At 48.1% G+C, this 14505-nt stretch overlaps 1 pseudogene; it reads right to left on the bottom strand.

Moving 5' to 3' along the window:
- Positions 1 to 1588: 1588 nt before the first annotated feature.
- Positions 1589 to 2190, bottom strand: LOC101600061 (annotated as a pseudogene).
- Positions 2191 to 14505: the final 12315 nt, after the last annotated feature.

Raw genomic sequence — 14505 nt, 5'->3', positions numbered from 1 at the left:
TGGAAGGGTGCTCCTTAGCATATGGAAAAAAAGCCATGTAGATATGGCTAGAACCCTTGAATTCAGGAGGGATGGGGCCATGGGCTCAAAAGCAGGGGTGAGGACCCACTTTCAGAGATATGAGTCAACAGGGTGAGAAACAAGTGTGTGCTGACAAGTGTGATAGCGCCTGCTGCTGTTTCTGGGTAGAGAAGGGGGTGGGGGGGGGGAGGTCCAGGGAAGCAGGGTGTGACAGGGAGAGCGAGTCAGGAAGGCTGCCCCCCACTTCCCTGAACTCAGGGCACAAAGAGGCCCCAGAAAGCTCCCTTCCTGTGAAAGATGGGGAAGGCAAGGCTCTGGGTCTGAGCTATAGAAGAGAGTTCCTGCATCCTCTTGTGCGATATTCCCCGAGTATCTGCCTAATTTGTTCATGGAGGACAGAGAGCGATAAGGAGGAGCAGCCAGTTCTGGAAGGGCTATTATGGTTTCATTTGTCTTGTCAGAACCTGGAGCTGGGAGACTGCGAGATTGCACAGCGAGGATGCTGTCGGGGGCAGCACAAACCACAGCGATGCAGTTAACTGCTGGTTGGAATAAGCATAAAAGATTCCTGAAATAGGAGCTCTTCCCTGGGTGGCGGGGGGGGGGGGGGTCAGCGCAGTCAGGAGTAATTTTACAGGGCCCCAAAGCCATGTGGAATCAGAGGTGGCAAATGGCTGAACTCATGCTAAGGAAGGGGCTATGTTTCCTGGTTTCTCCAGAGAGCACGTGGCCTTACTCTAAACACAGAATTTTCCATACTATTTCAGGGGTTTAAGAAGCACTGGTAGAGATCTTACAAGATGGTGCCAGCCGAAACGGGTCAACTGGGATGAACCCCCACTTGGGAACTGCAATCAAAGGTAAGAAATGTGCCTCTGAGGTCTTTTCTTTTTCTTCTTTCTTTCTTTTTCTTTTTACACACATATGTATTTAATTTTTTTTAAGCTTCATGAAATAATGCACATATTTCATTCACAAAAATAAAAAAAATCTTGCAGAGGGAAATACCAACATCAAGTACAACCATTCGTCCAGCATGTAACCATTCGTGCCCCAGCACTGAAACCCATCACAGCCTGAAACTAAAGACAGTGGCCGGGCTGCGGAATACACACAGGCGAAATTCAGTCCAGCTTAGTGGTTTCCTCTCTATTGATATGCCTCCTACCATCGCCCCCACAATTTCAGTCCCTTCCATATACCCCCCCCCCAAAAAGAAGGTAGTGAAAAGAAGGGAGTATTGGGGCTCTGAGCCCCTTGAGCAGCTAGAAAAAGAATAGAAAACAAATGATCATTAGCTGTGACAGAGACTGACAATAAGTCTAAAGCAGTATGAGAATGGAGGGCAAAGGGGAAAGAAAGGAAAAGAAGGAGAGCTGCAAGAGGCCATGTCTACCATTACCCATCTTGTGAAGAGGGGCAGGGGAAAAAGCCTCAAACGATAAGGGTCCTGAAGAAGGGAGGTGGTGCTTGAGCCTGGAGGAAGGAGGCGGGGGTCATGGAAGGGCACCACTGTTCTTTGTAGAATCGGATGACAACCCCCAGCCCACCTCAGGAACAAGCAGATTCACAGATCACAGACACTTTCATCACTGTAGGCAATGTGTAGAAAGAAATCTTCGTGGTGTTCCAGGTAGCTGATAACTGATGCATCGTGGCACTGGTGGGTGGAATGACATTGTTGACAAAGAAAAACAAGGCATCCTCAGCTCAGAAGTGAATTTGCTTTCGAATCAAGAAGTAAAACTGACCAACTGTGAGGTCAGAAGGCACCAGGCATTTCTTTTTTTTTTTTTTAATTTTTTTTTAATTTATTTGAGAGTGACAGACACAGAGAGAAAGACAGATAGAGGGAGAGAGAGAGAATGGGCGGGCCAGGGCTTCCAGCCTCTGCAAACGAACTCCAGATGCGTGCGCCCCCTTGTGCATCTGGCTAACGTGGGACCTGGGGAACCGAGCCTCGAACCGGGGTCCTTAGGCTTCACAGGCAAGCGCTTAACCGCTAAGCCATCTCTCCAGCCCCAGGCATTTCTTTTTGTCCAAGTCTCCTATCCGAGCTTTGGGAACCTTTTCTACTATCACCTGGACTCGGTCCGGTTATTTCTTTCGGATCTTTTCTCCTTCAGAGCGGCGCTTCTCGGATGGATGCCCCTCTTACATGAACTTCATTCTCCCGGGAACCGGGCTGGACCGAGCTGGACTGAGGGAACCCGGGGAGGGGCAGGGAGCCGGGCAGACTCAGCGGAGCCTTTTTTTTTTTTTTTTAGGTTTGGTCTCACTCTAGACTGATCTGGAATTCACTATGTAGCCTCAGGGTGACCTCGAACTTACTCACTGCAATCCTCCTACCTCTGCCTCCTCAAGTGCTGGGATTAAAGGCATGCGCCACCATGCCCAGCTAAGATCATCTTTTCTAAAGTAGATCATCATATGCAGTCTTAAAACATGGGTCCCTGCAAAAGCATCTACTCCCGAGGCACATAAAAATGACAAGATAGCATGACCATAACGAGGCCTGGTTCTTCCTGCTCAGGGGCTGGGCAGACTGGCAAAGATGTTTACAGATATAACCAGAAGTTTTTGTCTCCTGATCTTGCCTTAAGGGTTGGGGGGTGGGACACCACTGTCCTCACAGCTCTACGAAAGTCCCCCACCTCACCCTTACCTGACTGCCTTAGAAAACATCCTTCCTTTCTTGCCAGCGTTTAGGGCCATTGTGCTCTGGTTCCCCCACACCCCCAAGGCAGACAGCTCAGAGGCCGTTTTGAAGGCCAGAGCTTGGAGCTGCCATTCCCCCCTGCAGGGCTTCCTGTCCTTCACTGACACCCCCATTGCTGCCAGAGCAGCAGCAACCCCACAATGGGGAAGACCATCCGGAAGGAGTTGGGCAGATGATCTCCGTGCCAGCACGGCCCTCTCTGCTGCTGGACATACGGGGCAGAGTGTGTGTCCACCTGCATCCTCAAGCCTGCCCAGTTCCCCCTGGTTCCAGGATCTCTTCCTGTTCTCACACTTGGCTCAACATGAGTTACCCTTACGCTCCTCACCTATGCCTCCTCTCCCCCACCCTCTCTGCTCGCTCACCCTTCACATGCCCATCCTCCCTCTGCCTGCTCATCTGTCCTTTCTCATTTCCCTCCTGATCCCCTTCCTCACCCATCCCTCCTCACCTTCCTCTCTTCATCCACCCTTTACCCACCCACCCCCGCCTCCTCTTCTCCTTCAACCAAGCCCTCTTCCTTTCTTCCCCATCTGCCTCCCTGTCTCTTGCTGTTTTCTGTGGCCTTCCGGAGTATTTGGGGGGGCTCGCGTCTGGAAGAGCCCCAGGGATCATTCGCGTCGGTTTTACCCATGTCAAGCACAGGCAACAGCGCAGTCAAACCTGGATCCTCCAGCTTCCCACTCAGTTCCTCTTGCTCCCACCGAGTCCCCCTCTGCACGCAGCAAGGGTGCTGTCCGAGTCATTCTGCAGTTAGGTGGCCACTTGTGCTGTGTCCTCCTTCCAGCTGTCAATCTTCATCCCAAGGTGCTTTGAAGCATGGTGGAGTGGGGGCTGGGAGCTGTCTACTTTCTTGCCCAGTCTTAGAGGGGCCAGAACATCATTGTCCTGAAAAGCTAGAAGTAAAGGAAGGATGCTTTACAACCTTTCTCCGTTACATATTCCAGTGTCTCTCGAATCTTCGTTCTTGTCTTCTAACCCCTCTTGTTGCAGTTTGTTGACTGTTACCGCTGCTGGGAATTTTCATTGCGATTTTTAATTGTTGTTTTTCTTTCGACACCCACACTGTTAGCACTATGTTTGGGAAGTGAGAAACCAGACACTGAGTTATAGAACAAAACCCAAATCTGTTTGGCCACAATAGTCTAAAAGAAGCAAACTTTCACTAGGATGTCAGTCCCACTGGTAGGACTGAGGAAGTCAAAGTGAGTGGATGAGGGGACACACGACCTCTACTCTCCTGTGCCATAATGGGATGCCCCAACCTCTGCTAGGGCTGGAGTTTGTGGGGGAAGTGCCCACCCCTCTAAATAGCAGTGAGACCCAGACCCACTGAAAGATTTGGGGAATCAGCTTCCCTAGGGTGAAGCATCACAAGTCCTCTGCTCTCCCAGCTAGGGATGTCAGTGAAGAGCAGAAGCTCCCACCAGAGTCATGAGGACCCCCCCCCACAGATGAAGGTAGAGGCCACATGGAGAACATGGGCTCCCCACCCCCTAGCCATGCCAGTCACAAGATGCCATCCGTGCCCTGCAGCACAGGGTTGGTGGGCATCAGCAGCAATGGAGTGTGCGGGACCCAAGTGGCTAGGTTTCAGCAGAAAAATCTGTAAAGAACCAGGAAGATCTCAAACAGTGAAAAGGATCGACCAGTAAGACACAAGGTCAAGCTGATCACACAGAGACCAGAAGCCATCATCGTGAAGATGCCCCAGCGAGCGCTAGAAATGCAGTGGGAACATGAATGAATCTCAGCAGAGAAACAGAAGTCATAAAGAAATGCTAAGTTGGGTGTGGTGGCGCATGCCTTTAATCCCAGCACCTTGAAAAAAATTTTTTAAAAAGTTAAACAGAAATTTTAGGACTGAAAAATGCAATAAATTAAATGGAAATCTTGGTGGATGGGCTCAGTGCTTGGAATAGAAAGATGCGAGCCAGGAGCTAGAACAGAGAACAGGAAGCTGGGGAGATAGCTCAGTGGTTAGAGGTGCTTGCTTGCAAAGCCTACCAGCCTGGGTTCAATTCCCCAGTACCCTCATAAAGCCAGATGCACAAAGTGGCATATGCATCTGGAATTTGCCTGCAGCAGCAAGAGCCCTTGTCATGCCCATAGTCTCTCTCCTTCCTCTTGCCCTCTCTCTTTCTCTCTCTCTCTCTCTCTCTCTCTCACACACACGCACACAAAATTAAATTAAAAATATTTTTTTACAAAAAGGAACAGTGGAATGACCCACTTACTCTTTAGCTCAAACAAAAACAGTGACCCTGGCCTGGCATTGCTCAGGATTCATCTTGCCTACAATGCTGGTGGGATGCAAAATGGTGTGGCCAATCTGGAAAACAATTTGGCAGTTTCTTTAAAAAGTAAACCTACAGCAGGCAGTCAATAAAGAAAATGATAAGATAAACTTTGGTCAAATTTTAAAACTTTTGCATTCTTAAGAGGGGAGCGGGGCTGGAGATATGGCTTAGTGGTTAAGGCGCATGCCCATGAAACCTAAGGACCCAGGTTCAATTCTCCAGGTCCCACATAAGCCAATGCACATGGTGACACATGCATCTGGAGTGCATTTGCAATGGCTACAGGCCCTGGTGTGCCCATTCTCTCTTTCTTTCTCTCTCTCTCTCTCCTCCTCTGTCTCTAATAAATAAATAAATAAAAATAAAATCTTTCTAAAAAAGAGGGGAGAAATATTGTACAGAATTGTTTACAGTAGCTTTGTTCATAATAGCCCAAATCCTGGAAATATGAAAAAAAATGGACTTTGATTGTGAATTATTTGTGAGCAAATTATAGTTCATCCACACCAGAGATGGTTCTTAGTGAGGAAGGCACCATGGGGCCAGCGCACCACATGGTCCCCAGGGAAATGAGCAGCGTGAAGAGGAGCAGGCCTCAGGACGATCGCATGCTCTGATTCTTTTTTCACAACATCCTCAAACGGCTCAGTCGCGGAGCTGGGGAGGAGGCTTCTGCAACAGCGACTTTAACCTCCGCTGCTGGCTCAATGCTAACGGAAGTAAACTGCTTAGCAGTCTCAGAGGGACTGTGTAAATCAATGAGTCGCATGTGGATTCTCATCTGGAGGTGATCGATCCCATGTCTTGGAACCTTCATCGCAAGGTGTTTTCCTTGAAGTTATTCTCAGTGCCTTGGTGGGCATGCGAACTGACAGCGAGGGGTGGGTATGGGGGGGAGGCAGGGCGTGCTGGTAGGCTGCACGCTCTACTTTGGGACTCAGTCCTGTCATATTCTACTGAGGAGAGTGGCCTAAAGGTTTGCAGGATGTAACTGTTGGGGGTGCTGGGGTGAAGGGTGCGGGGACCTCTGTGTTAGACAGATGACTGCATGGCTATAGGGAAAAAGTAAAAAGTGCAGTCATGGCCCAGAGAAATGGCTCAGTGGTTAAGGGTACCGGCTTCCAAAGCCTGATGTCCCAGGTTCAATTCCCCAGTTCCCATGCAAAATCAGATGCAGAGTGACATACGCATCTGAAATTTGTTGACAATGTAGGAAGGGCCTGGCACGCCCATTTCTTTCTTTGTGTATCTTTGTCTCTGTTTTTCTCTCTCTCTCTCTCCTTGATAATAAATAATAAATTAATTTTTATTATAGTTTATTTTTCGGTTTTTTGAGGTAGGATCTCGCGCTAGCCCATGCTGACCTGGAATTCACTCTGTGGTCTCAGACTGGTCTCAAACTCACAGAGATCCTCCTACCTCTGCTTCCTGAGTGCTTGGATGAAAGGCGTGCGCCACCACACCAGACTTAAATAATAATTTCTTTGAATTGAATGACTCAGTTTGTTAAAATAATTGACTTAGACTTCTGCAATAGTGACTTCAACCTCCACTCCTGGCTCAATGCTAACGAAAGTAAACTGCTTAACATTCTCAGAGGGACTGTGTAAATCAATGAGTCGCATGTGGATTCTCATCCGGAGGCGATCCCATGCCTTGGAACTTTCACCACAAGGTGTTTTCCTTGTAGTTATTCTCAGTGTCTTGGTGGGCATGTGAACTGGTCCTTTCACTTTGAAGTTAAATAACATATTTTCAAAAAGTGCAGTCATAGGGCTGGAGAGATGGCTTAGCGGTTAAGGTGCTTGCGCTTGCCTGCAAAGCCAGAGGACCTTGGTTCCATTCCCCAAGACCCACATAAGCCAGATGCACAAGGTGGTGCATGCGTCTGGAGTTTGTTTGCAGTGGCTAGAAGCCCTGGTGCACCCATTTTCTCCCTCCTTCCCTCTCTTTCTTTCTCTCTCTCTCCCTCTTTCCCTCTCTCAAATAAATAAGTAAAAATAAAAATAAAATAAAAGTGCAGTCATACACACACACACAAATAGATTTTTTTTTTTTTTTGGTTTTTCGAGGTAGGGTCTCACTCCAGCCCAGACTGACCTGGAATTCACTATGGAGTCTCAAGGTGGCCTGGAACTGATGGCAATCCTCCTACCTCTGCCTCCCGAGTGCTGGGATTAAAGGCGTGTGACACCATGCCCGGCTTCACAAATAGAATTTTAAAAATACCGTCCAGAGGGTGTTGGAGAGATGGCTCAGAAGTTAAGAGCATGTCCCGTGCAAGCATGAGTGCCCGAGGAGGCCTGAAAGACCATCAGGGTTGAATCCCCAGGACCCACATAAGCAGTCAGGTGTGGCCATGCACATCTGTAACCCCAGTGTCATAGGGGAGCAGAGACTCAAGGCTCTCCACAGTTCATGGAAAATGGCAAGCTCTGGGATCAGTAAGAGACTGTGGCTCAAATAAGAATGGGCAAAAAGATGGACTGGAGAGATGGCTTAGTGGTTATGGCACTTGTCTGCAAAGCCTGAGGATTCAGGTTCAATTACCCAGAACCCAGGTAAGCCAGACGCACATGGTGGTGCATGCATCTGGAGTTTGTTTGCAGTGGCTACAGCCCCTGGCAAGCCTATTCTCCCCCCACCCCCCGCTACCCTCAAATAACTAAATAAAAATATAAAAAAATAAGGAAAAGAGCAATAAAGTAGGACACCGGATGTTCTGCTCTGGCTACCACAGATGAGCACATGGAGCCTGTGGTGGTTTGATTCAGGTGTCCCCTATAAACTCAGGTGTTCTGAATGCTGTGTTCTCAGCCAATAGAGATTTGGGAATTAACACCTCCTGGAGGCAGTGTATTGTTGGGGGTGGGCTTATGGGTACAATAGCAGTTTCCCCTTACCAGTGTTTGACACACTCTCCTGTTGCTATTGTCCACCTTCTGTTGGCCAGGGGGTGATGGCCACCCTTTGCTCATGTCATCATTTTACCTTGCCATCATGGAACTTCCCCGCAAGTCTGTAAGCCAAAATAAACCCTTCCCCCCCGCCATTGCACCACATAGGCAGATACACATCTGTTCACAACACACACACACACACACACACACACACACACACTACATTATACACATAGCAAAAAGAAAAAGTTCTGGGATGGTAATAGACAGCTGTGCTTACACCTTACATTGTACATAAGAGTTATTAATCACCAAGTTTCTGCATGTCTTATAGAGTTGGAGATTATGTTTCATAAATCGTAATTGAAAAACGGTTGTCAATATCTGCCAACATCATGGCTAAAAATGGATCTAATTAGTGAATTTTCAATCGTGTTCATTACACACTCTTATGTCTCTGTGAAAAATAATTCATGTCACTTTGACATGGAAAATAAATCCATTTCAGTATAAAATACTGAAACTCGCATATGAAGTCAATAATCAAAAAGAAATTGCAAGCCGGGTGTAGTGGTGCACGCCTTTAATCCCAGTAGGAGGATTGCCATGAGTTTCAGGCCAGCCTGAGACTACATAGTATATTCCAGGCCAGCCTGGGTTACAGTGAGACCCTACCTCAAAAAACCAAAAAAAAAAAAAAAAAAAGAAAAGAAAAAGAAAAGAAAGAAAGAAAGAAAGAGAATTTGCAGGAGTGATATTAGCATTATGTCTCATAATTTCATAACAAGCATTTCCAGCCTATATTTTGCTTACAATTACTTACTTTTAAGCCAGATATTGAGGCCCATGCCTATTAATTCCAACACTTAGGAGGCTGAGGCAGAAGAATTGGTACAATTTCAAGGCCAGCCTCGGCTACCATAATGAGACCCTGTCTCAAAACAACAACTAAAGGTTTTTTTTGTTTGTTTTTTTTGTTTTCTAATGTTTGGCTCTTTTCTTAACCCACAGTTGATTATTATCTGAACTTACATGTTTTTCTTGGTAGGACAAATAAGACCGAAAAGTTCTTCTAAAATGCAGTGTCTCAGCAAGTGTCAGGCCCTAGCCTCTGGGCATGTTTGAATTTTAAACAGTTTTTAGATTCAGACATTGTGATGGCTTGTATTGCTTGTCAACTTGACAGAACATAGAGTCACCTGTGAGAGTTTATGTTGATTAGGTTAATTGAGAAGACCCAGTTTCACTGTAAGTGGCACCATGCCATGGACCAGGCTCCTGAACCTCATACAAAGCCAACACCTAGCTGAGCGTGGGCAACCCCCCACTTCCTCTCGGCTGTTGTGACTGTGACGTTGGCTTCCTGTTCCTGCCATGTTTTCCCTGTCACCGTGGGCTCTACCCTCTGGAACTGTAAGCTGTCATCCTTCCTCGAAACATTTTTTCAGGGATTTTTGTCCCAACCATAAGAAGTTGACTAACATGGTCTCCACAAGTTGTCGGTTGAAGAAGAGTATAGGTTGTCTAAGTCACTGTTCCTTGTCATGGCCTGTGATTGTGTCCCCTTGGAGCTTAAGTCTCTGCTGCAAAGCAAAGTATGTGCCGGGGGGTGGGGGGACAAGTTCAGGGCTCAAGAGATGGCTCAGCAGTTAAGGTGCTTGCCTATAAAGTCCAAGGAGCTGGTTTGATCCCCCCCCCCCCCCAGTACTGATGTAAAAGCCAGATGCACAATGCAGTCCGTGAATCTGGAGGCTCTGGTGTGCCCATTCTTTCTGTCTCTCTTCTATCTCTCTCTGCTTGCAAGTTTAAAAAAAGACAAGTTCAGCAGAGGATCCTGGGACACCTCTTTGAGAGCTTGCATGACATCACCCCATTTTCCATGAACCAAATTTCTGAAGGCACTGGAGCCAGCTGAACCAGGGCTCTTTGGCTGGGTGTCTTCTGAATGCATCTTAGTAGGACAAATTATTCACATCCTAAAGTGACAGGATCTTAGGTTCACACCAAACCCATGCTCTGAGCCTCCTCTTGGACTGGTGCAGCTTGGTGTGATGGGTCCTCTGACATCTGTACCTATCCCCAGCCTTGATCATTTCTTTCCTACTGTGACTATTTTTTAATATATTTTATTTAATTATTTGAGAGAGAGAGAGCAAGAGAGAGAAAGAAAGGAAGGAAGGAAGGAAGGAAGGAAGGAAGGGAGGGAGGGAGGGAGGGAGGGAGGGAGGGAGGGAGGGAGGGAGGGAGGGAGGCTGTACCAGGGCCTCTAGCCACTGCAAAAGAACTCCAGATACATGCGCCCCTTGTGCTTTCGTGGGTCCTGGGGAATTGAACTGGGGTCCTTTGGCTTTGCAGGCAAAATGTCTTAACCACTAAGCAATCTCTTCAATCCCTACTGTGACTATTTTGACAGTTGTTCACTTGAGATGCAAACCCTTGGCACCAGCACACTTTAAGTCAGATGCGATGTGCACCAGCCCTGTGGCAGATGTGGGCCAGCTGCACTAACTCCACTGCTTAGCACTCCTGTAACAATCGCCACAAGTATCCCTGGGAGTTGCCATGTGTCCCCTACAAAGCAGGTTGGGAGTGGACTCCACTGAACCCATGGCTATCTCTACTTAAGGAGGGATGGGTGTGTTTCCTGGGTGGGTTTTCAGGTTAAAAAATAAAACAAAAGAAAAAACCGGAGGCCGGGCATCTTGCACACGTGAGCTAACAGAGTAAATGTCCTTGGGATGGAAGCCTTGCTATGTGTGTGCCTGTGTGGGTGCCCCAGTGCACACCCACAGAGTCCCATTACGTTAGCGCAGCCCTGTAGCACCCACCAACTTCTCTGCTTCCTTCCCACTGCCTAGGGGCCCTCGTGACACTCTGGTGAGTTTCCAGCTTTCCACCAAGACACAGCTGCAGGTACTGTGGCTCCCTAGACACCAGTCATGATACCGACCCGGCTCCCTGCACTAGCTGCTTCTAGGGAGCTGTGGCAGTGAGTTCCCTGGGCCAGGCTCTATGAGAATTGCAGACTGAGCCTCATGACTCTATTGAAGCCCCAGTTTAATTTTAAAAGGCTTGAGAATCCCTGAGCCACCGATTTACCTGTATTTAAGCACAGTTGGCTTTTCCTAGCGAGTGTTGTGGGGCTGGCTGGGGTGAGAGGGAGGGAGCCACGGGAGGGTTAGGGACGGAAGCTGGGTGTGTAAATTTCACAAGAGGCTTTACATAAGCCTGGCTGCATGCGGCATCCTCACCGTGAGAAATACCAGCCAGCCAGAGGGGCACGCTAGGGTCACTTCCCCTCTCTGTCGGTGACCAGAGAGGTTAGTCACACTTGCAGACTTTAGGTTTGCCTCCAACCTCCTAACGAGTCCTGAGGACTGTGCCACAGAATGGCACGAATCAGCCACTGCCATCTCTCACGTTCTTGGGGGCGGGGGGCGGGGCAGAAGGCCAGAATATAGGGATTGGGCCAGGCTGTGCCTGCACCCTGTATAAAAGGTCCTGCCAGTCTCTGCCAGCCTCTGGTGGTGTGCACTCTACATTGCCTACGTGTGGCGTCTCTCTGGGTCTGTGTGTCCTCTGCTTACTGGGACACCAGACACTGGATCAGGGTTTCCTTAGTGCCCCTGATTTTGGTGTGCATCAGCAAAGACCCTCTTCCCAAGTAAGATCCCAGTCGCAGGCAGCCGGAGTTAGGGCATCTGTGGGGACAGCTGTCCTTCCTCGGGGCTGCCAGCACCTTCTTGCAATTCACGGAATGACACAGACCACTGCCAGGCAGCCACTGAGGGCTCTGTGAGCGTTGGATGAGTAAAGACAGCCCGAAGGATGAGTGTCTCACCAGCATGGGACTCAGGAGGACCCCAGGGAAGACTAGACCCCTGGTCCCCTCCCAGTTCTATTGTCCCTCGTCTGCCCCATTCCCATCTGTCCCTCCTTCCTTTAACACTTCTGCCTGGACCCCTGGGATTTCACATCACCTCCCTCCCTGGGTACTTGCTCAGCTCCTTTGAGTCCATATTCTGAGTTCTGGTATTTTGGGACACCTATTACATTGGGGTGTCCTAGGTGGGATGTCCCTATGTAGCAGGAGCCCGGCGAGGAGTGTTTCCCTGGGCATGCCACACCTGCACGCAGTGGAGTCCACACCTGTCATGGTCGTGTCTTCCCAAAGCCTTCACCTCTGGTCACATCCTCATGTACCCACCTACACACGCATGGATGAAGAAACATGTGTAAGTCGAGGAAATTCGCTCCCCCGGCTAAGGAGCCTTCCCCCTCTCTGTGATCCCATTGTCATCTGCATCCAAAGGCAATTTGGGTTTTGTATAAAATTGGGTTGTTATTTTCCTGGAATGTTTCATAGAACTCTCAATAAACTCATTTATATGATGGTTTTAGAAGGAAAGTAGATTTTCAATTACTGCATCCATCTCTTTAATGATTATAGATTTATTCAGCGCTACCTTTTTTTTTTTTTTTATTGTTGTTCTTTCCTGCAGTGGACTGTGGCCACCCTGACTGGCCTAGCCTCGAGTTCTTGAGACTTCCACACGCCTCCCACTTCAGCCTCCCAAGTACTAGGTACACAGGCAGGCCCCACCATGCCCAGCGGGGTGTTCTCTTTCTGCAATAAATTTTAGTGCTGTGTATGTTTGTTTTAAGGTATTCATTTTTTTTTCTTCTTCTTCTCGAGGAGCATGAAGCCATCCGCAAGTTTCCTCAATGTCTTGGTGGCGGCAGGATCTGCGGCTCTATATCCATTCCGGGCCCAGCTTTTCACTTCTTGTCCCATTTTTCTCATCAACACTCCAGGTTTGACTTTGCCTGGTCAAGGACTCACGCTGAGCTCGGCCTCGCTGCTCTGCCTTTCCTTTGAGCTTGACAGTAACAGAATCTTTTGAAAGCCTTTGTGATTAGTTTTTCTCCTTAATGTTAAGTTTAAAAGCCTTCATAATGTAAATATTTTTCCCTCTGAGTTTTATGTTTGTTTGAAGTAAGGAGAGACAGTTGCCCAGAAGGAATTCCAGCAGACTGGACGCAGTACCATCCAATCCCCCGAGGCGTGGATGGAGCCAGCTCCGCTCCAGCTCCTGCTCCGCGTCCTGGAGTATGTGATCCCAAGACCGAGGCAGCACCCATGCTGCCTCTGTGACAACAGGTTACGCTTAATCTCGGCCAGAAGGCTGAGCAGCATACCAAAGCGTTCAGAACGTGTGTCCATGTCCATCGGGTACGTCCTACCACATACCGAGAGTTCCGTGACTGGAGTGTTTTAAGCACTTACGATATCTTTTATTTTTTTTTTCACTTATAATATATTTAATCCTCATAATCGTCTTAAGGTATTAGCTTTACTTGCTACTGTAATAAAAAAAACCTAACAGAAACAACTTATAAAAGGAAAGATGGGACTGGAGAGATGGCTCAGCAGTTAAGGTGCTTGCCTGCAAAGCCGAAGGACCTTGGTTCGATTCCCCAGTACCCATGTAAGACAGATGCACAAGGTGGCACATGCATCTGGAGTTCATTTGCAATGGCTGGAAGCCCTGGCCCGCCCATTCTCTCTCTCTCTCTCTTTCTCCCTCTCTCCCTCTTTCAAACAAACAAATAATAAATATTTTCTCAAAAATTTTATTTGGGGGCTGGAGAGATGGCTTAGCGGTTAAGCGCTTGCCTGTGAAGCCTAAGGACCCCGGTTTGAGGCTCGGTTCCCCAGGTCCCACGTTAGCCAGATGCACAAGGGGGCGCACGCATCTGGAGTTTGTTTTCAGAGGCTGGAAGCCCTGGCACGCCCATTCTCTCTCTTTCCCTCTGTCTTTCTCTCTGTCTGTCGCTCTCAAATAAATAAATTAATTAATTAAAAAAATTTATTTGGTTTTCCAAGGTAGGGTCTCTCTCTAGCCCAGGCTGACCAGGAATTCACTATGTAGTCTCAGGGTGGCCTTGAACTCACGGCGATCCTCCTACCTCTGCCTCCGTAGTGCTGAGATTAAAGGCATGCCCCACCACGCCCAGCTATTAAAAAATATTTTTAAAAAAGAAAGGAAAGATGTATTTTTAAGTCTTTTGTTTATTTATTCGTTTGTTTGTTTATAAGTGGGAGAGAGAAAGAGACCATGCCAGAGCCTCTAGCCACTGCAAATGCACTCCAGATACACACAGAATGCGTGCACTACTTTGTGCATCAGGCTCTATGTGGGTGCCTGGGAATAGAACCCAGGCCATTATGCTTTGCAAGCAAGCTCCTTAACCGCTGAGCCATCTCTCCAGCCCGAAAAGGTATTTTGGCTCATGGTTTGAGTCCATCATAGTGGGAAGGACATGGTGGTACAGAGCAGCTCACATCATGTCAGCCAGGATGCAGAGAAAGGACACAGAAAGGGACCAGGACAAGATGTGTCTCCCAAGGACAGGCTTCAAGTGACTGCTTCCTCCAGCTAGGCTCCACTTCCTACCTGTCACCATTTTCTAATAATGCCATCGTATTGTAACTCCATCAGGAATTGAGTGATAGGGTGTGGTGTGATCTCTGAAAATGCGCTCACAGGCGCACAAACGTGCT

This window comes from Jaculus jaculus, chromosome 2, assembly GCF_020740685.1.
Source record: "Jaculus jaculus isolate mJacJac1 chromosome 2, mJacJac1.mat.Y.cur, whole genome shotgun sequence".
In the NCBI taxonomy this organism is placed as follows: domain Eukaryota; kingdom Metazoa; phylum Chordata; class Mammalia; order Rodentia; family Dipodidae; genus Jaculus; species Jaculus jaculus.
Note: the sequence above shows the minus strand (reverse complement) of the source record. Positions and strands in the feature narration are given on the sequence as shown.